General features: G+C 40.9%; 1 non-coding gene and 2 pseudogenes across 1 annotated transcript; 2 read left to right on the top strand and 1 right to left on the bottom strand.

Moving 5' to 3' along the window:
* The first annotated feature begins 2,442 nt into the window (after positions 1-2,442).
* LOC147938597 (uncharacterized) lies at positions 2,443-3,600 on the top strand (annotated as a pseudogene).
* A 7,704-nt stretch (positions 3,601-11,304) lies between these two features.
* LOC147938596 (small nucleolar RNA R71) lies at positions 11,305-11,411 on the top strand. The gene has a single exon (XR_015567678.1). It is a non-coding gene; the product is annotated as a small nucleolar RNA R71 (small nucleolar RNA).
* Positions 11,412-13,598: 2,187 nt separating this feature from the next.
* On the bottom strand, positions 13,599-23,960 carry LOC147938595 (uncharacterized; annotated as a pseudogene).

The raw sequence follows: 23,960 nt of genomic DNA, 5'->3' as shown, positions 1-23,960 counted from the left end.
CCGCCTCCGTAGTTCCACGCCGGAGCAACAAAAAGAGGATCGCACGGCACTTCAATCCAGGTCAAGTATTGTGGTAAAGGAGATTTTGGTATTTAAATCCGTTTGTGTGGTTTTTCTTATCTCAGATCTGTTTTAATTTTAATTTATAAGAAGGTTTAAGTTTTTATTGTCTTTTTTTTGGATCTCTAGATCTTGATTCGGGTTGTAATCTATTTGGATGTAATGTTTTAAGTTTTTCTGGGTTTTTTCCTCTTTGTCTCCGGGAGAGTTTTGTGCTCGCCGACTTCTTTCTCTGCAAGGATTGATATCCTTGCCAGCTCATGTATTTCATCTTGTTGTAACCTATTTGTGGTCTATCAATGAAATTATTCAGACGAAAAAAAAAAAAATACACCCCCCCCTTAAATTCCAAGGGATTGTTAATGTAATATTCGGAGATAATGAGTTCCGAGGAAAGTTACTTGTGAGCTGGTTCAAATGCGAAAACCAGTTGCCGCTAGACATTGAATCAAATGGGTATCGCCATTGTTTCCTCTTGGTTTTGGTCTCAATCGTGATTCGGTGGACAATTCTAACACGGGTTGAACTTGTTGTTGAATATCAAGGGACTCTTTCTGTTAAAAAATGATCTTCTTGAACGGTTCAAAACTTTGGTGTTCATACATTGGAATAATTGTCGTCTCGATATTGGATTTCTTAATGAAAAGTGTGTGTATTGATGCGTCATACGTCCTTCATCTATTTCATTTGTAATTCTTGGAGATACATTTTGATCAGTTGGTGGTGGATTTCATTCACAAAAATGTCTCTCTCATATGCTTTATATGCTAAGATTGGTCTTTCAAATACGTTCGCCAATCTTTAGAAGACATATTAATTAGCGTCTCAATTACATACGTTATTTTAGTCCTTGATTATCTCTACATTATCTCTACATTAGTTTCTCCCACCGCAGGAACTGGTTCCAACTATTATGCTTTTTGTATTCAATTAATCAAAAACCAACAGATTTTATGAGTTAGTTGTAATTTTATATTTAGTCAGTCTTTCTTTATATATTTTGGGTTCGGTAGTCTTCCTTCAACCCACATTATACAGTACTTCTTTATATATATGATTTAAAAATCCTTAGATATGAATAAGGTCAACTGATTGATGACTTTTTCAGGGAATTGTTTAACATTTAAAAAAAAAATTCAAAAAGCTTTTAATCAAAAATTAATTGAAATAGATAATTAAATTGGAGCGGTTATTGCGGTTAAGTGATTTTGTTGTTTTTTATTACCACTTCGGTGACTCTAAACATAGGAATATGCTGAACAAAATTTTAACCCTTGCAGCCAAATTGTCGCTGTAGGCCTTAAAATTTAGAAATTTAGCAAAACGAAAAATAAAAAATAAAGAAAAAACTGGAATATGGCCCAAGCAGAAGAATCGAATTGGTAACAAAAGGTAAACGTAGGCACGACGATTTTGGATGCTGTATATGAATGATAAATTTCATCAAATAGAACATTAACTGGAACTAAATTTAGCTTTGGATATTCTCTATATCCAAAAGTAACATTAGTTACCAATTATGATCATAGTTGTTTATTTCATAATAAATAATAAATAAACATTTATTAGCGATATATTAAGGCTTTGGGAGAGGATTTAAAAGTTTTCAATTTAATTAAAAATCTTAAAAATCAAAAATTTACCAATCATGTTTTTCATTTTTTTTAAGCTTTTAAAGTCTAACTGCTCATTTTTATATATTGTAGGATTTCTAAATCCTATGATGATAAAGTTAAATGAAGGCCTGCAAAAGAAGATTTCTTAAGGTTTGGTTATTGTTTTTTTTTTAAATTACTGGTCAAAGTTTAAATATAGATTCAAAAATTCTTATGCAGTATCCGGAAAATTTCCTGGTTGTTGAGTGCAAAATTGTTAAATGCAATGTTGCTTACATGACTTTTTCAAACCGATATGGTGATAAGGTTTGCATATGTAGCGATAAGGTTTTAACTCTCAACTAAAATTTTGAATAGTTGATTCATTAAATTTATAGAGAATTTGGTAGTACTATGCGCTGTCTCTCAAATAATATTTTTTATTTTTAAAAAACGTTATCTTACGGTTTACATTTTTGACAAAAGCTAGTATTTCATACAAATGTTTATAATTTGTATTGATTGGTACATGTTTCTTATCATAATAGATTAGAACCCTCACTTGTGTCGCGGTTTTTCCAGTGTTCTGGATAGCAACCACTCCACCACTCCGGCGGTTATCTCCACATTGGTTCCCTGATTTCAGTGTGATGCAATTGTTGCGGTTATAAGAGGCTCTCTATATAAACGCAGTCATATTTGCGTTGTTTCTATTATTCGTAACCAAGAATTCAAATCTACTCTGCTTTTCCCATTTCGATACTATCAAATTCGTTTACTCATAGCGGATAATCTAAGGAGAGCAGTTCAAAACATTAATTTGGGGGCGGAAGAGGAACCTATTGCAATTCCGGCAGCGGTTGTTGCTAGAGCCGTGGAGAAAAACCGTTTCATCCTTCTGGGACAACCAGTGATGTCGTGTCGGCAGAATCTTCGTTCACTCATTGCATATATGCCACGAGTTTGGGGTCAAACTGGACTAGTTCATGGGCATATCATGGCTGACAACCAATTTCAGTTTATCTTCCCTTCTGAAGAATCCATTGAGAACGTGATTCGGTGAGGTCCTTGGGCATTCAATGATCGTATGCTTATACTTCAACGGTGGACTCCTCTCCAAAACCCACCTTTGCTACCGTTCATACCTTTCTGGATCCAGATCCGTGGAATTCCATTCCAAGTCCTCAATCGAGAAGTCATTAGTGTTGTGGGGCGTGCCTTGGGAAATCTCTTGGAAGTAGACTATGATGTAGAGGCTGCAGCAAGAGTAGAGTTTGTACGGGTTCGTGTCAACTGGAACATTGAGCAACCACTTCGCTTTCAACGCAACTTCCAGTTTCAAGAGGGTGTCAACACTTTGATTCGCTTTCGTTATGAAAGACTGCGAGGTTTCTGTGAAGTTTGTGGTATGCTCACACATGATTCAGGAGCATGTCTTATTCAGAATGGGGGTGGAAAAGGTTTGGCTGATTCTGATGATGAAGATGATGTTGAACCACAAGTTATGGGACCTGCAAACCAGGGTGTACGAATTCGAGAGATTAATGACGATGCTGAAGCGGAAGATGCAGAGGAAATGGGTCAGGGTAATGATCAACCTATAGTGGAGGAAGCAGATGATCTTGATGATATTGATCCGAACCATGATGCTCTGGTTGGAATCGCTGGTTGGGAGGAAGACAACCCTACAAATCATGGTCTCCAAATGGAAATGGATACACCGAGGATCACACCAAGACCAGAGGTCATGGAAGCAAGAATGGATGCACAGGGGACCAGATCAAAAGACAAGGGAAAGAGGAAGCTAGAAGAGTATTTGCAACAGTCTGTCGAGAGCAAACCTCGTAATGAGTCTAGCAGTGCGTGGGAAGTAGGAAATGGTTCTCTTGCAGAGGACACAAAGTGCAGAGGCGCGGTGGGCCCTAAACCACCACAGCCTCCATGATTACAGCCTGCTGGAACTGTCAGGATCTGGGCGTAGACCCTACAGTTCGACGCCTAAAGGAGATATCTCGCCAATATCTCCCAGACATGATATGCCTACTAGAAACAAAGCAAGGTGACATCAAGATAAAAGAGGTTGCTGATGATTTAGGTTACCTTAGCTATGTAACAGTTTCACCACAAGGTATGAGTGGTGGAATTGCAATCCTTTGGAAGAACTCTGTTTCAGTTTCAGTTGTTTCCCTTTCAGCAAATCTTGTAAATATGCATGTTGTTTTCAATGGAATTCCTTTCTACTGCTCGTTTGTGTATGGGTTCCCAGACCAAAGTTTGAGATATATGTTATGGGAACAGCTGGAAGATCTGTCTGACACAAGAACTGCACCTTAGTTTTTGATGGGTGACTTTAACGAGATAATGAGCAATGATGAGAAATATGGAGGACCACGAAGACCCGAAAGATCATTTGCAGGGTTCAGACACATGATTAACGTTTGTGATCTACACGACATCAGGGCCAAGGGTAATAGATTCTCATGGACTGGTAAAAGACATACGCATGACATCTGGTGCTGTTTGGATCGAGCTATGGCTAATAGCGAATGGCTAGCCCTATTCCCATCAGCTCAAGTAGAATTTTTACCTTTTGAAGCTTCAGACCATCGACCTTTAGTTGCAAGTATATGTCCACTGGTAAGTCAAAGACCACATATCTTTCAATATGATAGTCGTATGTTTCAGAAAGAGGGGTTCAAGGAAAAGATTGTGAATGCATGGAAGAATGACGAGAGCTCAAACAATCTATGTGATAAGATACAAAACAGTAGACGACATATGGCAAAATGGAAAAGAGAGAATCGCCTAAATGCTTCAGTAACGATCAGGATTCTGAAGAAACAGTTAGACCAAGCCATCACTGCTGGAATATCTTCTCACGAGATTAACACCATCAAATCAGAGTTAAATACTGCTTATGGTGAGGAGGAACACTATTGGCGGAATAAAAGTAGAAACAGTTGGATGACGTTGGGAGATCGACATACGAAATTTTTCTATGCTACAGCAAAGCAGAGAATGGCAAGGAATCGGTTAACAGCAATTGAGGATAACAATGGTTTGATTCATAGTGGTGATGACAAGATTGGTATTGTTGCAGAAGACTACTTTAAGGACTTATTCCGATCAACAAGAGATGAAAATGTTGACGACACGGCTGTTTTCTCAGGTTTTCAATCAAAGGTTACTGATGAGATGAATAGGGATCTACAAAGAGAGGTAACGAAGAAGAAATTAAAAAAGCTGTCTTTGAGATTGGTCCACATAAAGCACCTGGCCCAGATGGTATTACAGCTACATTATATCAACAGTTTTGGACAGATATTAAAGAAGACATCATTGAAGAGGTCACCCATTTCTTTGAGGAAGGATCTTTGCGAGGTACGATGAACCATACTAATTTTTGCCTAATACCAAAAATAGATACTCCAAAATCTATCAGTGATTTTAGGCCCATTGCATTATGCAATGTAAGCTATAAAATGATTTTAGGCCCATTGCATTATGCATTATGCAATGTAAGCTATAAAATTATTTCAAAGATCCTAGTCAATATATTGAAGAAGCATCTGGATTCGATTGTCTCTGAGACTCAAGCAGCCTTTATCCCTAGTAGAAACATTGTGGATAACGTGATCATAGCTCATGAGATGCTTCATTCGTTGAAAAACCGGAAACGATGGGCTAATTCTTATATGACCGTGAAGACTGATATCTCAAAAGCATATGATCGTATGGAGTGGCAATTTATACGTGACACTATGCATCACATGGGGTTTGGTGCCAACTGGATCAATTAGGTAATGGACTGTGTGAAATCAGTGCAACTTTCGGTGTTGATAAATGGTGTTCCTCAAGGTTTGATCTCTCCAGAACGTGGCATCAGACAAGGTGATCCTTTGTCACCTTATATATCCTCTGTGCAGAAGTCTTGAGTCATCTGTTACAGAAAGCTGAAAGAGAGAATAAGCTGAAGGGCATGAAGATAAGCACAACAGGACCTACGATCAATCACTTGTTATTTGCTGATGACGCTCTGTTCTTTTGTCATGCCCACACACGATCCTGCTCAACAATCATGAAGATCTAGGCAGATTATGAGCGAGTTTCAGGACAAGCAGTTAACCTCAACAAGTCAGCAATTACATTCGGCTCGTGAGTTCACCAACATGTCAAGACAAGACTACGGCGAATTCTTAATATTCACAATGATGGAGGTTGTGGAAAGTATTTAGGACTACCAGAGCAGATAGGGGGAAAGAAAAAAGATGTGTTTAACTATGTGGTGGAGCAGGTTAAAAAGAGAACGAATGGGTGGTCTCATCGATACTTATCACCAGCAGGAAAAGAAATTTTGCTAAAAACAGTAGCTATGGCAATGCCGGTTTATACTATGAATGTTTTCAAGTTGCCACAAGGAGTCTATGAAGAAATAAACAGCGCCTTGGCTAAGTTTTGGTGGAGCAAAAAGGGCGGACAAAGATCGATTCATTGGTTCTCATGGGATAGATTAAGTGTGCCGAAGCAGGAAGGGGGGCTTGGTTTTAGAGACTTGGAAAACTTCAATCTAGCTCTACTGGGGAAACAAGTATGGCGTATTTTACAAGCTCCATCAAGTTTAGTTTCCAGACTCTTAAAAGCAAGGTACTTTCCTGATGATAATATATTCAACGCTGGAAATGGCAACAAGTCATCGTTTATTTGGAAATCTCTATTGGAAGGACGTGATCTATTAAAGAAGGGTATGAGATTCCTGATAGGAAATGGTCAGATTACAAGTATTTTATCAGACCCTTGGTTACCAACAAATCCACCAAGAGCACCACGATGTAAAGAAGGCATAGAAACAAATTTGCGGTATGTCAGTGAGTTAATGCTTGATGAACAACCTCTTCGATGGAATATGGAGTTGATTGAAGAATTATTTGCCGAGGAAGATAAAGAGCTGATACAGCATGATATGCTCAAATTTAACCCTGAGCTACTCTCACAAATTAAGATATCAATTGTAGTACTTAGGGATCGAATCCACAAGAACTCTAGATTCACACAATAGATTTAATAATCTTTTAATTATGCTAAACAGAAATATTTAATTAAATTGCAAAATAAAACAGAAAATAAAAGAGTTGTAAATTCAGATGGATGAAACGCTAGGCCTAGGGAAATTCTCAGAAAATCATGGAAAATCAGATCAATTAATTAAGTAAGCAGGATTCAACAATTAAGCACCGTTCTTGAACTCTAAACAAAATTATAAAATAAATCAGTTCTCACTGCAAATATTATCTAAGTTTTAAAACCAGAAAATTCAAATCTCTTTGCAAAATTCAAGTTAAAAACCAGCAATAAAATCAGGTTTAGATAAGTTCACAAAATCACTAATCCAAATCTCTTTGTAAAAAAGTAATTTTGCTCACCAAAAGTTTTTGTCAAGAAAATCAATTATATTCTCATATCAATCAATAATCCTAAGATCTAAATCCATATGACTAATCAAAGATCTAGCATTAAAAACAACTTATGGTGAAGAACAGAAAAGATAATGAATCCTAAATTAACAGATCTAACAATCCATGAAATCCCTAATGAGAAACCCTAAACCTAACAAGCAGATCTACTCAGACATAATTGTAAGAACACAAAACATCTTCTGAATAAATTGCATTAAGAAATTAAAGGAAGAAATAAAGGAGTTCTGAATCTTCTCTGAAGGAGTCTTGATTCTTCTCTCCAAAAGCTCTCTAAAAACCTCTCAGGGTTTTGCTCTCAAAAGTTGCAGGGAAAAATAAAGCTTAGGTCTAAACAATGACCATAAAAATTCTATTTATATTCCTAAACACGTTCAGGGACTAATGATGCAAATATGGAAAACTTTGGGGCAGCTTTGTAAATCTTCAAAACTTGTGAGGAAAACTTCCGATTTCGACTTTGGCCTAGCATCGATCTATGCATATGCTGTGTCGATCGATGCACTTTTCTGAACATGTCTCCCAATTTTGCAACTTTAGCCTCAATGCTTGAATGTGCTCCAAATCCTCCTATTTAGCTCCATTATGCTCCCATCCATGTTAAATCCTATAAAGACTCAAAAGACTCTAAAAATACCAAAAAGACTCTATAATTAAGACTTATATCATGGCTAAAAACACCTAAAAACCATGATATATCAACTCCCCCAGACTTAGCCTTTGCTTGCCCTCAAGCAAAACATAAACTTAGCCCTGTGAAAGAGGTTTGAAAACGTAGGAACTCATTTTCTTTTTAATGTAATGCCATGATCATCCAAACCTAAATCCACATGCTTAGCAGATAAATCCAAATCGAACCACCATGTACTTCTCCGTTGACTTTCATAGCATCCCAAATTTAAACCAAATTTCACTACTTCCTCCATTAAGCTTTCATCGGTGAGTCTCATCAATTTGAACAATATCAAGAACCTTCTAGACTAATTCCCGTACAATACTATAACAAGCAAGACATATTTTTTACCACATGTGGTACTCTTTCTCTCCCCCAGACTTATTCTATTTATTCTTCCTTAGAGCTTTGCTTTTTTTATTATCTTTTTTTTTTCTTCAAAGGTGTAAGCGAATACCGGGGTCATTGGTAATTTACCTACCCCTCGCTTCCAAGCTTTGTGTGATCATTTGACTCAAGAGTAGAATAATGGGATCACAGGTATTTTACCTAACCCTCTAAACTGATCAAAATCATCTCATCTTTCATTCTCCTTTTCTTTACAATGCTCTCAGAAAAAATATTTTAAACTTAAATAAGGGAGAAGAGTACCAAAATTTTTCTTTTCTGAAGTCTTACTTGTCAGGTATGAACAAGGAGTCAAGCTCTATGAACATCAATCTCCTTGATGAGGTAAAAAGGAAAGTACAGAAATTACCTCAAGCTTTTATGGATTCTGTTGGAAATTCGGATGTCTCTGGTTCACTGGTCAGCCATTGGAATTTTCATTAGTCGGATTTGTGGATTCAATCTGCAGCATTAATCAACCAAGGCAGTACACTAAAAAGAAAAATCATAGTTCCCAACAAAATTTTGACTCAATAAAACCATTTTTTTTTTCAAAACAAAAATGTAGTTAGTAACTGCCTCCCCCAGACTTAAACAACACTGTCCCCAGTGCTATCAAGTAAGAGATTGGCGAATAAAATAAAAATAAATGAAAATAAAAAAAACAAGGAAAAAGAAAAACCTACTAGTGGGGTGCCTCCCACTAAGCGCTTGTTTTCAGTCATTAGCTTGACTGTGTCGGATCTCTGGCATCCGGTGGATCGGAACATGGCAGTGAATGCTTCCGAGAGTATGTCCTCTTCATCCAAGGTGGTGTGTAGGCAGTATGTGCATGAGATCTGCCAAGGATGTGAGGAACAGGACAAGGGCGAGACTTAGGTATGGGAGGATTTCTTTTCTGTCCTGCAAAATCATCAACAGAAGAAACAAGTGCTCTACGATAATCTCGTGGCTTGGTTAACTGCACAACAGTTTTTGTACCTTTCAAATTCTTATTGATGAATGGAGAAGGTTTGGGAGAAGGAGATGCATACCTTGGCCTTAACTGTGGGTTATGGACTGTGGAATGGTGAGATTGCAGCTTTATAACTGGTCTAGGACTTGCAGCTAAGGATCCAACGGGAGAATATGTGGTTGTGGACAAGTCCAAACTGTCTCTGGAAGGAGTGTCGATCGATGCAACAGCTGCATCGATCGATGCTTGGCCTGCTACTCGTGTTTCTTCAACGATTCCGCAGCTTTTCTCAGCAATCCGTGTTTCCATCACAAAAACGTCATCTACCAGCGACTTGTTATGCATCAGATGCTCATCATGATCTCTAGTACTGATTAGATGATCTCCAATCCAATCTTCAAGCTTAAAAACTTGCTTGCTCACTTTCTCAAGAGTCTCCAACTCTTTGACATACCCAGCAGTAATGTCTTCATGAAGCTCTATGATCAGATCATCATCAGAAGCAATCTCCATAGAAAATGTCTGACCATCAATGGTGGGAGCCCTTCTCAGCTTGTCCATCTCAAAGTTCATGACCAAATCATCCACATTCAGAGATATGTGTCCCTTCTTCACATCTATGATAGCACCAGCTGTAGCCAAGAAAGAGCGTCCTAAAATGAGAGGATCACTTGGCTCTTTGTCATATTCCAGCACCACAAAGTCAGTGGGAATCATGCAATCTCCAATCTTGATTGGAATATCCTCTAAGACACCTTCAGGATTCTGCGGGACCGATCAGCTAAGATAAGAGAGATCTTAGTTGGCTTGAAATCTGTCATCCCAAGTCTCACAGCAACATAATGGGGCATCAGGTTAATACTAGAACCAAGATCACAAAGTGAGTGAGAAAACCTTCCTGTGGAGATAGAGCAATCTAACACAAAACTTCCAGGATCTGGTAACTTCTCTGCAATCCTATTTTGAATCACTACACTTACTTCCTTAGAGACAACCACCTCCTGCTTCTTATCCTTCTTCCTCTGTGGAGGCTGCTTCAACAGAATTGAGCTGACATCCTTTGTAAGCAGTGCTCCTTCCTCAGGACTCAAAACATTGGTGACCATTCTCTTGACATACCGCTTAATCCCAGGAGAAAATTTGACAGCATCAATTAATGGCATCTCAATCATTACCTTGTCCATCATAGCCTTGCATCTAGCTTCTTCAATCTCCTGTTTGGATCTCCTAGGCTTAGGAAAAGGAACCTTAGGCTTGTACACTCTCTCAGCAACTGGAATCGGAGCTTTCGTAACTCCCTTCTCGGTCTCGACATTGCATCGGTCGATGCTAGAGTTGCATCGGTCGATGCTGTCTTGCAAAGTCAACCCTTCTACGACCACCGTGGGTTGCGTCGATCGATGCTTAGCAGCTGCATCGGTCGATGCTGGATCAAGTGACGTATCTTCGTCTCCTTCCTTCACCAAAATCGCATTACAAGCATGCTTGGGGTTCTCAGTTCTTCTAGAAAGAAGTTCCTCTTGTCTTTTAACAGACCCAGCAGTCTGAATCACTTGATTCTCCAGCTTCTTGACATGAGTATTCAATGCATCAAACTTCCCAGTCAGCTCAGTGTATACAGAATCAATCTTCCCATTGAAGTCCACTATTAACTTCTATTGACCTTCCAAAATTTGTCCAAGCATTGATTCCATCTTGCTCTCTGAATTGGGTGGAGGGAGGGGTTGGTAAGAAGAAGAACCATAGTTCCTAGTGAAGTTGTTGTTTGAATTTCCTGTGAAGGAATTCTTCTGACCAAATCTCTGACTTTGATACCCAGCTCCATACACATAGTTGACATTTTCTTCTGTAGTCTCTGGCTTTGGCTCAAAAATCTCAACATCTTCAGCAAAATGGACTGACTTCTTTCCAACAAGAAGGTTATGCACTGTATCCAACTTAGCATTCACTTCAGCAAACTGATTTGAATCATGGCCTTCATGTGCTCTCTTCCGCTCTAAGTCTGCATTCTTAGTACTGTTGCTGGATGCTAGCCTTTCAATCAACTGTTCAGCTTCATCTGGGGACCTTGTCTTGAAGTTCCCATCACTAACAGCATCCAAAGCCATCTGATATCTCCAATCAATACCACTGAAGAAGATACTAATCAGCTGCACCTCTGAGAACCCATGATGTGGACAGTCTCTCTGGTATGCTTTTAATCTTACCCAAGCAGCTTTGTAAGATTCAGCTGGTCCTTGTCTAAAGGTGGAGAGCTTAATTCTCAGCTCATCAGACATTGCATCAACATAGAAGTAGTTCAAGAATGACACATTGATGTCATGCTAGGTTGTCAGAGATCCTGGTTTGAGTTGCCTTAGCCAATGAGAAGCTTCCCCATCAAGAGAGTAGGGGAAAAGCTTGCAGTAGAGATAGTCCTCTGTGACTCCATTAGCCTTGATGCTTGTGACTATGTCCTCAAAGTGTTCAATGTGGTCTAGAGGCTTTTCATTTGGCAAGTTCTGGAATGGCCTTTGTCCAACAAGAGCGAAGTAGGCAGGCTTCAGCTCAAAATCATTCCTTGGGAATGGAGGAGGGACAATTGCAGAGCGGTTCTCATAGAACAAGTCTGGTCTGTTGAAGTCCGCAAGAGTCTTGAAAAGTTCTCCATTGTTGTCCCGTCGCCTCTGGCATTGCATTGATCGACACCAGCATTGTGTCGATCGATGCCTTCCTGGTTGCGTCGATCGATGCCATCGTTGCGTCGATCGACGCCATCTGCATTCCCATTGGCCACAACGAGTTCTTCTTGAATAACCTGGCCTTCAACATCAAGTTTTTGGCCACGTTCGTTGCGCACATTACCCTCTTGATCCTTCAAAACCCCAGCCTCATCAGGTCTCAATATGATTATATTGGCCATCTTCGCTGATTTGGCTGCTTTTGTATTATCACGCTCTAGTTGTCCTAACTCTTGGTTTGTAAGCTTAACAACTGGACCAGTAGGATTTTTCCTGGTGCTAGGCTTAGGCATGTACCTGAAACACACAAGAGAAAAGAAACAAAAGCGTGTGAGTAAAACAGAAAAAGAAAAATTTAGACAAAATCAAAGATTTTAATCTAATGGTGAATCAAAAGAGTCCCCGGCAACGGCGCCAAAATTTGATATGCTCAAATTTAACCCTGAGCTACTCTCTCAAATTAAGATATCAATTGTAGTACTTAGGGATCGAATCCACAAGAACTCTAGATTCACACAATAGATTTAATAATCTTTTAATTATGTTAAACAGAAATATTTAATTAAATTGTAAAATAAAACAGAAAATAAAAGAGTTGTAAATTCAGAAGGATGAAACGCTAGGCCTAGGGAAATTCTCAAGAAATCATAGAAAATCAGATCAATTAATTAAGTAAGCAGGATTCAACAATTAAGCACCGTTCTTGAACTCTAAACACAATTATAAAATAAATCAGTTCTCACTGCAAATATTATCTAAGTTTTAAAACCAGAAAATTCAAATCTCTTTGCAAAATTCAAGTTAAAAACCAGCAATAAAATCAGGTTTAGATAAGTTCACAAAATCACTAATCCAAATCTCTTTGTAAAAAAGTAATTTTGCTCACCAAAGGTTTTTATCAGGAAAATCAATTATATTCTCATATAAATCAATAATCCTAAGATCTAAATCCAGATGAATAATCAAAGATCTAGCATTAAAAACAACCTATGGTGAAGAACACAAAAGATAATGAATCCTAAATTAACAGATCTAACAATCCATGAAATCCCTAATGAGAAACCCTAAACCTAACAAGCAGATCTACTCAGACATAATTGTAAGAACACAAAACATCTTCTGAATAAATTGCATTAAGAAATTAAAGGAAGAAATAAAGGAGTGCTGAATCTTCTCTGAAGGAGTCTTGATTATTCTCTCCAAAAGCTCTTTAAATATCTCTCAGGGTTTTGCTCTCAAAAGTTGCAGGGAAAAATAAAGCTTAGGTCTAAACAATGCACTACAAGAAATATTAGCATTGATAGCAGAAAAGCATAGCGTTGTTTTCGTAAATGCTATCATTGATGATAAAAAAAAATGAGACTATGTAATAGCGTTATAAAAACGCTAAACCTAAAAATGACTAAGCGGGAATCTAAATTTGGGAGTCGGAACCAAAAACCACAAAAAGCGGGTGATACTTAGCCAAAAAAAAATTATTTTCTGCTTAAATGGAATAAAAAATATATAAAAAAAACCATTATCTATTTTATTTTCCTTCTAATTTCACCTCTTCGATTCCAGATATTCTCTTCTCTCTTTGTCTCAAAATCTCTTTTCCTCTTCAGATCTCCTCTTCTCATCGTATTCAGATCTCCTCTTCGTCTCCAGATTTCTTCTCTCTTCTCTTATTGTCGTCTTCCTCCGCCGCCGCGACACCAAACCCACCCGATTCAACCAAAACTCAGTCCTCCTTTCTCATCTTCCACCATTTCTTGTCACCTTAACTCCAGATCTGGCTACCTCCACTGCACAAAAATCCATTTCTATAGAAACCCAGAAGCAGCCATGGTAATTCTGATACTAGGATTTTTGTGTGTCTTATCCTAGCAGGTTCAATTAACCTTAAGTGTTGTAGTATTTAAGGTGTCAATCCAAATGGGATGTTGCTAGCAATCAAGATGCAATCAAGGAATCACAAGTCAAGCCAATTCAAAAAGAGTGTTCTTTCTAACAATCCTAGAATGACAAAAATGCGAACAGAAATGTGTTCTGGAACTAGAAACGAGAATGCAAGACAAGAAACGAAAAATAATAAAAACAGAAACGAGTCTAAGCATGAACTAAAAAGCAAGAAGCGAAACAATCTCAGGAATGTAATATCAATCAAAAGGATAAAAGTCCTAAGGATGGGAGTAATTGATGTCGGTGGAGTATCCTAGTCTATAGAGTGTTTAACATGCCACAAGCAATCTATCCCTAAACAACGAACATCACAACTTAGCTAATCCAATCTCTTGGTAAAAGCTACTCAGACTCAACCACTTCCATACCTAGCTCTCGCTAGAGAAACGTGGTCGAGCAGGCATGACAAACAAGTTCATTCACGTCAACAAACATCCTAGACAACTAATCTCTTAGGCTAGGAACGTAAGTCTCTGGCACTAGTTGGTCAGGCATTTCATCGAACACCTTTTGGGTGTGGAAATGTCTCGAACCTAGTTCCAATTGATCAGAGAGAAACTAGTAATTCTAACTCTAGTCCAGAAGGGAATCATACAAATCAAGCTTAAACACCCTACATCCTAAGATCCTCCCCCTAATCTATCCCATCCTCAAGAACTAACGCACTACTCAGATCCGGAAATCATCGTCAACAATACAAACTCAGAAAACATTGAAACAAGCATTCTTAGATAGGTAAAAATGAGATAAACAAGTTTGTAGAAGAAATCAAATGCAAATACTCAATGTCTTAAAAGATATCTGGATACAAAGTCTGAGAACGGTTCTTGGTGGCTAGGGAAACCTTACAAAATAAAAATGAGATAAAAACTAAGATGATGTCGCAAAGACTTAACAAAACGTATTTATAGTAAAGACATAAAATCCCTAAAACTTAAAACGACAAGATCAAGCGTCGGTTTGGGAATCTCCTGAAGCGTGTAGGATGGAACGTCTCCCTGACATGTGCGAACAAGTAATGGCTCGAGTGAGTGATGGCCTTGGCTCGAGTGGAGTGATGGCGTTGGCTCGAGTGGAGTGATAGCGTTGGCACGACACGACAGCGCGACTCGAACGGCACGAAAGCGCAACTCGAACGGCACGACAGCGCGACTCGATCGGCACGACAGCGCGACTCGATCTGGATGTATACGCCTCCACTAAAACGATGATAACTTTTGAACCACACCTCTGATTGGCTTGAAATAAATAGCATTGGAAAGATGACTCAATTGGCTACAACTTTCATGAAGACGTCGAAAGCTGAATCCCAAGACAGCGCGACTCGAACGGCATGACTCGAACGGCAACTCGATCTGCACGACAGCGCGACTCGATCGGCATGACAGCGCGACTCGAGCGGATGTGTGATGACGGAATGATGGCGCGACCCGAGCGGATGTGTGATGATGGAATGATGGCGCGACCCGAGCGGATGTGTGATGACGGAATGATGGCGCGACTCGAGACAGCCTGGCTCCAAAGTCTCCTAAATACCTAAAATACTCCAAAATGCACGAGGTATGCAAAGATAATGCAAGAACTACCTAAATATGAAAAGTGTACAAAAGAGAGTAGAAATTCATGCAAAACAATTAGTTATCCTAACTAGATGTGTGACAAAAACATGCTTAGCAGAGACAAAATATAGACATATCAACTCCCCCAAACTTATTCTTTGCTTGCCCTCAAGCAAACGATCAAGAACAAGGTATGGAGAAGAGGTGTGAAGATGGGGTCTCAGAACCTATAACATGCTGAATAGAGTAGTTAGAATCAAGGTCCTTGTTTTTAGTTCTATGATGCGTGGTGAAGGAATTTCATTCGTTTGATCTACACATGCAATCCTATCAATCATCCCCTTTAACATTTATTAACAAAGAACCATGAATCAAGCTATGCAGTGTCATTGAACTCATTTGGCTAGGGTGAAAGGTTAGAGACAAATGTGGTCTCTTTCTCAAGTGGTTCCATCGATACATAAAAAGGTTCTCTCATGAAAAGAGTTGAGCTTAAGAGAAGGCTAAAGGTTGAAACCAACTGATGCATACAAGAGCAGCGCCCTGTCTACCCAAAGAACATTCCAAACCGAAGTTGGACCTATCTCTATCCTTCATCATAAACTTCATCTCAAACCCATTCTTTCATTCTTTAGATTTGGTCTTAGGAAGAGTTCACTTCTTATCGCTCTAGCGGATTGGGAAAACTCTAATATCACTATGGTTCATTCTCTTTTCTTCTGAAAACTCTAGACATCTTAAGCATTTTTACTTTCTTTTCTTTGTCTAATTTTTTTTTTAATTTCATGCCCAGAACCAATTATTCTTTTTACTTTGCTCACCCCAAATCCTTTACTAGACGTGTAAACCTTGAAAACACATCCCCTTCCTTAAGACTTTCTACCCTTTACTTTTCTGCACAAATCCAAACCCAATACCCAATGTCAAGTTCTCACCTAGTCCTACTAGTCCGGATAACGCGAACTAGAGCTACACAGGATCCTACTCTTGTCGGTTAGAACCTAGCACTTTCTAACAAGCTCAACTCGGAAAAGACCTGACACTCAAGAATACAATTGGCTTGAAAGAACGGTTGGTTAAGGGTGCGGGAAACTGTTCCAAAGATGGAAATCAGCTACTTGGATTGACAAGGGTGGTAAAAATGTGAAAGACAATCCAAGTATGTATATGGTATCCATGAGTTCAACTTCAATGCATAACAAGATAATTGCAAGTCAGGATTAGGTTCAGATAGATAGGAAATGACGTTAATTCAGAACATGCTTCAATCTTACATTTTCAAATTCAATCAACATGCATCAAAGAACTAATAACAAGGGCCTTGATCCTATCCTATTGAATTCAGCATGCTACCAAGGTTACAATCATCATCAATCCCTATGCTAAATGCAACAACCCTATATGAATGACACTAGACTCAATCCTAATATGCAAGTGCAAGCTACATGAACACTCTGTTTTTGTGGAAAGTTTCAAAAATTTTCAATTTTTTTTGGTTTTTCTATGCAAATAGATGAATGCTATCTCAAACATGATATAATGCAAAAATTTGAAATAAGAATCACAGAAAACATCATCAGATACATCATCTCAAACCCTCCCCCAAACTTAAATTACACAGTCTCCTGTGTAAGAAAAATTTGCAGGAGAATTTAAGAATCACAACAGAAACAATTCACAAATGAAATGGTATATACAAGGGAAGGTAGGAGTACCTCAGTAGTAGAAGAAGGAGTCGGAGCTCGCCCAAGGAGTTGGTGCGTGGTACTGGCTCTGTCCTTCACCGTGTTCGGGATCCGCAGGAGTGGTCTCACCGGGTTGGTCGACTTGTTGCTCAACCGCTTGCGTGTTCTGATAAGTGCTCGGCTGCTCGTCGCACTGCATGTCGTCGACTCTGGATTCGCCATGGTCCGAGACTAATACTACCACATTCGTAGGCTGATAATCACCTTGCTGCCCAAATTGTTGCTCAACCTCTTGCTCAGCATGAGCTGCAGAACAGCGCGCTGATCGACGACTTGAGGAGGCTCCTGAACCACGCGAACCTTGTCCCCTTCTCTCCCTAGATTCATGTGACGAATGGCGTGAAGGGACGGGTGTAGGCTGACGCTGCCGTGGCACATATGAAGATTGATGCGCTGGAGAGGGATTCGGGGAAGGTGTTCGCGCTAGGCTCGTGGAAGGGCGTCCTGACATTGGTCTGTTATCCTCGGGGACAAACCTGGGGACGGCGGTTGTGGAAGTCGAGCAGCTAAACAAACGCACGAGGTTCTTGACAGTCTTGGAAAGGCTGCTAAGCACCTTGTCTCTGGCTTTCTCCCATTGTTGAAGCTTTTTGAGGTGGTCATGAGCTGCTTTGACCCCTCTGCTCATTCTCGGTTCGGTGTACTCTTCAAAGTAGAATTGCTCAGGGCGGTACTCAACTGCGTCTTCTTCCATCGGATCTTCTCCTGGTTCTGCGACGTCGACATGTTGCTCTTCCACATCAGAGTGGTATAATGCATCCGCAAGGGGAATGAACTCGACATGCTCACCCCTCAAGATTGTAGTCAGGTCGACGCAAGGGAGGAGTAATCTCGAGGGTCCGACCGCAGGATGCACAAACTTGTATAGCAATCGTCCATTCCTCAAACCCGAGTCCAAAGTGCGTAGCTGCCGCAAGTTGTTTATGTCTATCCAGCGTGGTGGGTACGGCTCGGATTATAGAGCAACGCCTGCAGCCTCAAGAAACCAAGTCACTATATCTCTCATACACATTACTCCTGGAGTGCGGTTGCTGGTGAGTCTCAAGACCCAAGTCTTGTATGACATGATGTAGTTGAGAAGGTAGAGCGAGACGGAGGTGTTGGACATATCGCCTTGCAGCGCAGTACAATCCATGGAAGTGAACGAGAGTCCTTTAAGTGCCAGATCGATCATCTCAAGCTCGCCATAAGTAATATATCCCTTAATCTCCTTGGCATAAAAGGCATTTGCGACTGCTTTCTGGAAGTAACGCAACACCGGGCTTCTCAGTTTCGTCGCCTTTGTTTTTGATGTAGTAAATGTTGGCGTGCTTCCGATCGTTGCCCAGAGAGCAGATATCTCATTCCTGTCAAACTGCGGCATGGTGCCTGTTCTGCTGGGAAAACCGAATATCTCTTCGATGGCTCGAAATGTAAGATTGCAGAACTGGCCATGAACGCGGAAGGTAATGTAGCCCAATCCTCCATCAGACATCATGCCTGGCTCATCCGCGTACCAGTGCATCTCCAAGGTAGAAAGAAACTGAATTGTCTCCTCTCTGTATCCACTCTTGGGGGTGTTCATAATTCTCTCCAGATGACATCGCCGAAACAAGTACTGAACATCCTCGCCAATCCCTAGTAGCTCCATCGTCTCAGGATGTGGATATCTTGTTCCACTAAACTCGCACTTTTGGAACAGCTCGTAGTACTCTTTGGGAGTCAGCTTCGTCTCATATTGTCGTCGTAGTACAGATTTTCTTGGCTCTTGTGCTGGACGCGACGCAGGTTCTTCCTGTTCGTAGTCACTGCCTTCGTCTATGGAGAGGGAAACTCGGGCCGGTCTCTTCCCGCGACTCTTGCTCTTGGAAAGCGGTTTGTCTGGTCTGCTCGAACCCGCTAGTTGTTCTGAACCCCAACAACCTCGTCAACCATGTTTCTCATTTTCATGAAATGCTTCGCCATGGATTCTGGGGATGAACGTTCTCCAGCAATACAACCATATGCATCTCTCATCTCGTGTATAAGCTCAATACTTTTTCTGTTTCTCTGAAACATGTAAACTAAAAATTAAACGTTAATACGTTAGTGAGAAAATAATAAGTGCAAAGAGAGAGTGAACCGATAACGTAGTAAATCAAGTTGTGTCGTCGGCGTGACTTAGTGTTTCACTTGGAAGTCGGATATGGATCGATTGGTGAGTTCGCCGTGTGGATCGAGTGGAGAAAAGGTCGACTCGAGCGGAGGCACAACGTCGGCGGGGGTCGACTCGTGATTCTGACGGCGACTCGAGCGGAGTCGGATTCGGTCGAATCGAACGGTGGTGACTTCGGTGTATCGAGTGTATCGAGCGGTGACGATGGAGCGAGAAAACCGATCGAGTGAAATAGTGATGGCGCGACTCGAGGGAGAATTTGACGGCGACTCGAGCGGACGTGAGTTGAGCTGTGATGGCGCGACTCGATCGAGATTTTGACGGCAAGGGTCAAGTGAAGAGCGTGCGACTCGAACGAGGTGAGTCCGGAGAGGGTCGAGTGGAGAGCGTGACGGAGCTTTGATGGCGTGACTTGATTAGTGACTTGAGGTGGAGGGATCGAGTGGAAGACGACGGCTCGAGTGTACTTCGATGGTGGCTCGAGCGGGGAATAGAGGGAGCTCGAAATGTTGGCTCGAGTGATGCAGCTTCACCGCTTGGGTCGTCGGTTGGGGCGGTGAGGGTTGGCGGTGGTTGAAACGCAGTGCCTTTGCTTTTCGTGAGGATGTCTTGAAAATTAAACAAAGAGAGAGGGTGAGGTGTGAGAGAATTGTGTTTGGTTGGTGGGAGTAAAGAGTGAGGAGAGTTTTGATTAAATAATGAGGATGGTGAAGATGTCGTGCAAGTGGGAGAAGAAAGAGAGAGTGCAAGTGGAGAGGAAAAGAGAGTGGTGGTGGGATGATGTGAGAGGATGAGACATAAAGGTTGTTTGTCTAGTGGGGGGGAACAAAGGGTGAGAGGAGGTGAAATGATGGGCACGTGGGTGAGAGGAGAAGATTGATAAAACCAATAATTAAGACTCCTTCTCCATATTGTCTTCTGTTCCCTCATTAAACCAACAGTCTCTCCTTGAACTGCTTTTACCCTTATATATTTTTTATCCCCAATCTCTTCTGTAGAACTCATTATACTCGACTTCACTCTAAATTCACTCTTTTAACTGCATTTTTTTTATTGTTGCTTAGACTCCCTTCTGTAGATTCCTGAACTCAAGAAAACCAAAAACAAAAATTAAAAACACAAGAGTCCTAAAAAAAAAATATTTACAGTGATACCTTTGGGACTTCCTCCCAAGTGAGCTTGTTTAAAGTCACTAGCTTGACTTTTCAGCTTTTTAGGCTTTTGGGGGTTCATAGAGGGGAACTGAAAACCCCTCTGGTCGGACTTGGTCAGCTAAATATTTCTTGACTCTCTGTCCATTTACAGTGAATTCACTACCATCTTTGTTCAGGAGAGTGATGGCTCCGAATGGCAGAACTTCCTTGACATCAAAAGGTCCAGACCACCTAAACTTAAGCTTTCCAGGAAATAACTTAAGTTTGGAGTTGAAGAGCAAAACCTGATCCCCAGTCTTAAGCTCCTTGACAACGATTTTCTTGTCATGAAAATTCTTGGTCCTTTCTTTGTAGATCTTTGAGCTCTCATAGGCGTCAAGTCTGATTTCTTCCAACTCATGTAGATCAAGAGTCCTCTTAGCCTGAGCTGCGTCAATATCCAAGTTCAACAACTTGATAGCCCAAAGTGCCTTATACTCGACCTCTACAGGGAGATGACATGCTTTACCATATATCAACTAAAAAGGTGTTCTGCCTATTGGCGTCTTGAATGCTGTTCTGTATGCCCAAAGAGTCTCGTCCGGCTTCACAGACCAATCTTTCTTCGAAACCCCAACAATTCTTGACAAGATACCTTTAATCTGCTTATTTGAGACTTCTACCTGTCCGCTGGTCTGAGGGTGGTATGCAGTAGACACCTTGTGCTTCACCCCGTATTTTCGCAGCATACTCTCAAACACCTTGTTGACAAAATGAGTACCACCATCGCTGATCACTGCTCTGGGTATCCCGTACCTTGGAAAGATTATGCTTTTGAACAGCTTCAGAACAACCTTGTGATCATTGGTAGGACTGGCAATGGCTTCGACCCACTTAGAAACATAATCAACTGCCACCAGAATATAGACATTGCCATTCGATGGCGAGTTGAAAGGACCCATGAAGTCGATACCCCAAACATCAAATATCTCAACTTCTAAGATCGGGTTCTGGGGCATCTCGTTCCTCCTCGTGATGTTGTCCATCCTCTGGCAAGCATCACACTTGGTGATGAAACTGTGAGCGTCCTTGAACAAGGTTGGCCACCAGAGACCTGCTTGGAGAACCTTCTGAGCTGTCTTGAATGTGGCGAAGTGACCTCCATAGGTGGAGCCGTGACAGTGCTCAAGCACTCCCTGTACTTCCCCCTCTGCTATGCATCTTCTGAACAGACCGTCAGAACCTCTCTTGTACAGATAGGGTTCATCCCAGAAGTAGTGGTTGACTTCTCTGAAAAACTTCTTCTTCCTGTAGGGATCCATGTCATCAGGAACTTCTCCACAGACCTTGTAATTCACGAAATCAGCATACCATGGCGCAGTATCCGAGGTGATCGCCATACAATTGATTTTTAGGTTCTCAACCCCGGCGTCATGCATCTGCTCACAAACATGGGCGACCAGAAGTTGTTCCTCAGGCATTGAGTCATCTATTGGAACAGCATCTTCGATCCTCATCCTTGACAAGTGGTCCGCAACTCCATTTTCTATTCCTTTCTTGTCAACTATCTCCATGTCAAACTCCTGGAGAAGCAGGATCCATCTCAACAGTCTCGGTTTGGTATCCTTCTTCGAGTAGATGTGTCTCAGAGCGGCATGATCGGTATACACAATGACCTTCGAACCCACAAGATAACTCCTGAATTTCTCGAATGCAAACACAACTGCCAGGAGTTCCTTCTCTGTGGTAGCATACCTTCCCTGGGTCTCGTCCAAGGTGCGACTCGCGTAGTAGATGACATGAAGCTTCTTGTCAATACGCTGTCCCAGAACTGCTCCAACTGCGAAGTCTGAAGTATCACACATGATTTCAAAAGGATGATCCCAATTCGGAGCTTGCACTATAGGTGCTGATACCAAGGCTTCCTTGATCTTGCTGAAGGCTTCCAAACATGCTGCATCAAATTCGAACTCAACCTCCTTTCACAGCAACCTTGTCAAAGGTCTTGCAATTTTTGAGAAGTCCTTGATGAATCTCCTGTAAAACCCAGCATGTCCCAGAAAACTCCTGATGTCCTTCACTGTCTTAGGTGGTTGAAGCTGAACCATGACCTCAATCTTAGCTTTGTCAACCTCAATCCCTTTCTTAGAAATTTTGTGTCCCAGAACGATCCCTTCCTCAACCATGAAATGGCACTTCTCCCAGTTCAGCACCAGGTTTGTCTCCTCACATCGCGTCAATACCCTGCACAAATTCAACAAACAGGAGGAGAAAGTGGAACCGTATACAGAGAAGTCGTCCATAAACACTTCCACTGACTCCTCAATTAAATCCGAGAAAATTGAAGTCATGCACCTCTGAAAGGTGGCAGGAGCATTGCACAAACCAAATGGCATGCGTCTGTAAGCGAAAGTGCCATAAGGACAAGTAAATGTTGTCTTTTCCTAGTCATTTGGGTGGATAGGGATTTGGAAGAATCCACTATACCCATCAAGGAAACAATAATAGGGATGACTAGCTAGTCTTTCCAACATTTGATCAATGAAAGGAAGAGGGAAATGATCTTTCCTAGATATAGCATTCAACTTCCTATAATCAATGCACATCCTATGTCCTGTGATGGTCCTAGTGGGGATTAGCTCATTCTTATCATTTTTGATGACAGTAATTCCTCCCTTTTTAGGTACACAATGTACTGGAGATACCCAAGTACTATCAGAGATAGGATAGATAACTCCAACATCAAGTAGTTTTAGGATTTCTTTCTACACTACCTCTTTCAGATTAGGATTCAATCTTCTTTGTGGTTCAATACTAGCATATGATTCATTTTCAAGATTGATCCTATGGGTGCAAAGACTAGGTGAAATTCCCTTGATATCACCTAAAGAATAACCAATAGCCTTTCTATACTTTTTTAGCTCAGTTACTAGCACCCCCAATTCATCATCACTCAACCTAGCATTCACTATAACAGGATAAGTTGAATTGGTTCCCAGAAAGACGTACTTGAGCCCGGAAGGAAGAGTTTTGAGTTCTACCTTTGGAGCTTTCAGTTCCGACCAGTCGTCAGCACGGGAGTCTTGAATGATCGCGGTCGAGTGAGAGGGGTGCGACTCGATCGAACGGGACAATGGTGTCTCGAGTCGGGTCTTGACGTCGGTCGAACGGCAGATATCACGTTATGAACTCTCTGTCTCAACTGCACATACCTCCTCTGCGTCAGATATCTGCTCGAATTCGTCTGATCCATCCGTTTCTTTGTGGGAATCTAGCAGATTCTTGTAACAAGTGGTCTCCCCATGCAGAAACCCTTCTTCTCCATCCTTGGTTAGAGCGGTTTTGAGATGATCTTCTTCAGCTAGTTCCTCCAACAACTCGTCAGCCAATTTATCCATCTCTTCAATGTAGAAGACTTGTCCTCCTATCGTTGGCTTCTTCAAGGTATCCTTGATGTCAAACTTCATAGTGAAGTTGTCGCCCAGATTGAGGTCAATCTTGCCATTTCTGACATCAATGATGGCTCCAGCAGTCGCTAGGAAGGGTCTTCCTAAAATCAGAGGATATTTAGGTTCTTCATCCAT

The sequence above is a fragment of the Camelina sativa genome, chromosome 9 (genome assembly GCF_030686135.1).
Source record: "Camelina sativa cultivar CO46 ecotype springtype chromosome 9, ASM3068613v1".
In the NCBI taxonomy this organism is placed as follows: Eukaryota; Viridiplantae; Streptophyta; class Magnoliopsida; order Brassicales; family Brassicaceae; genus Camelina; species Camelina sativa.
This window is presented reverse-complemented; position numbering and strand designations above follow the sequence as displayed.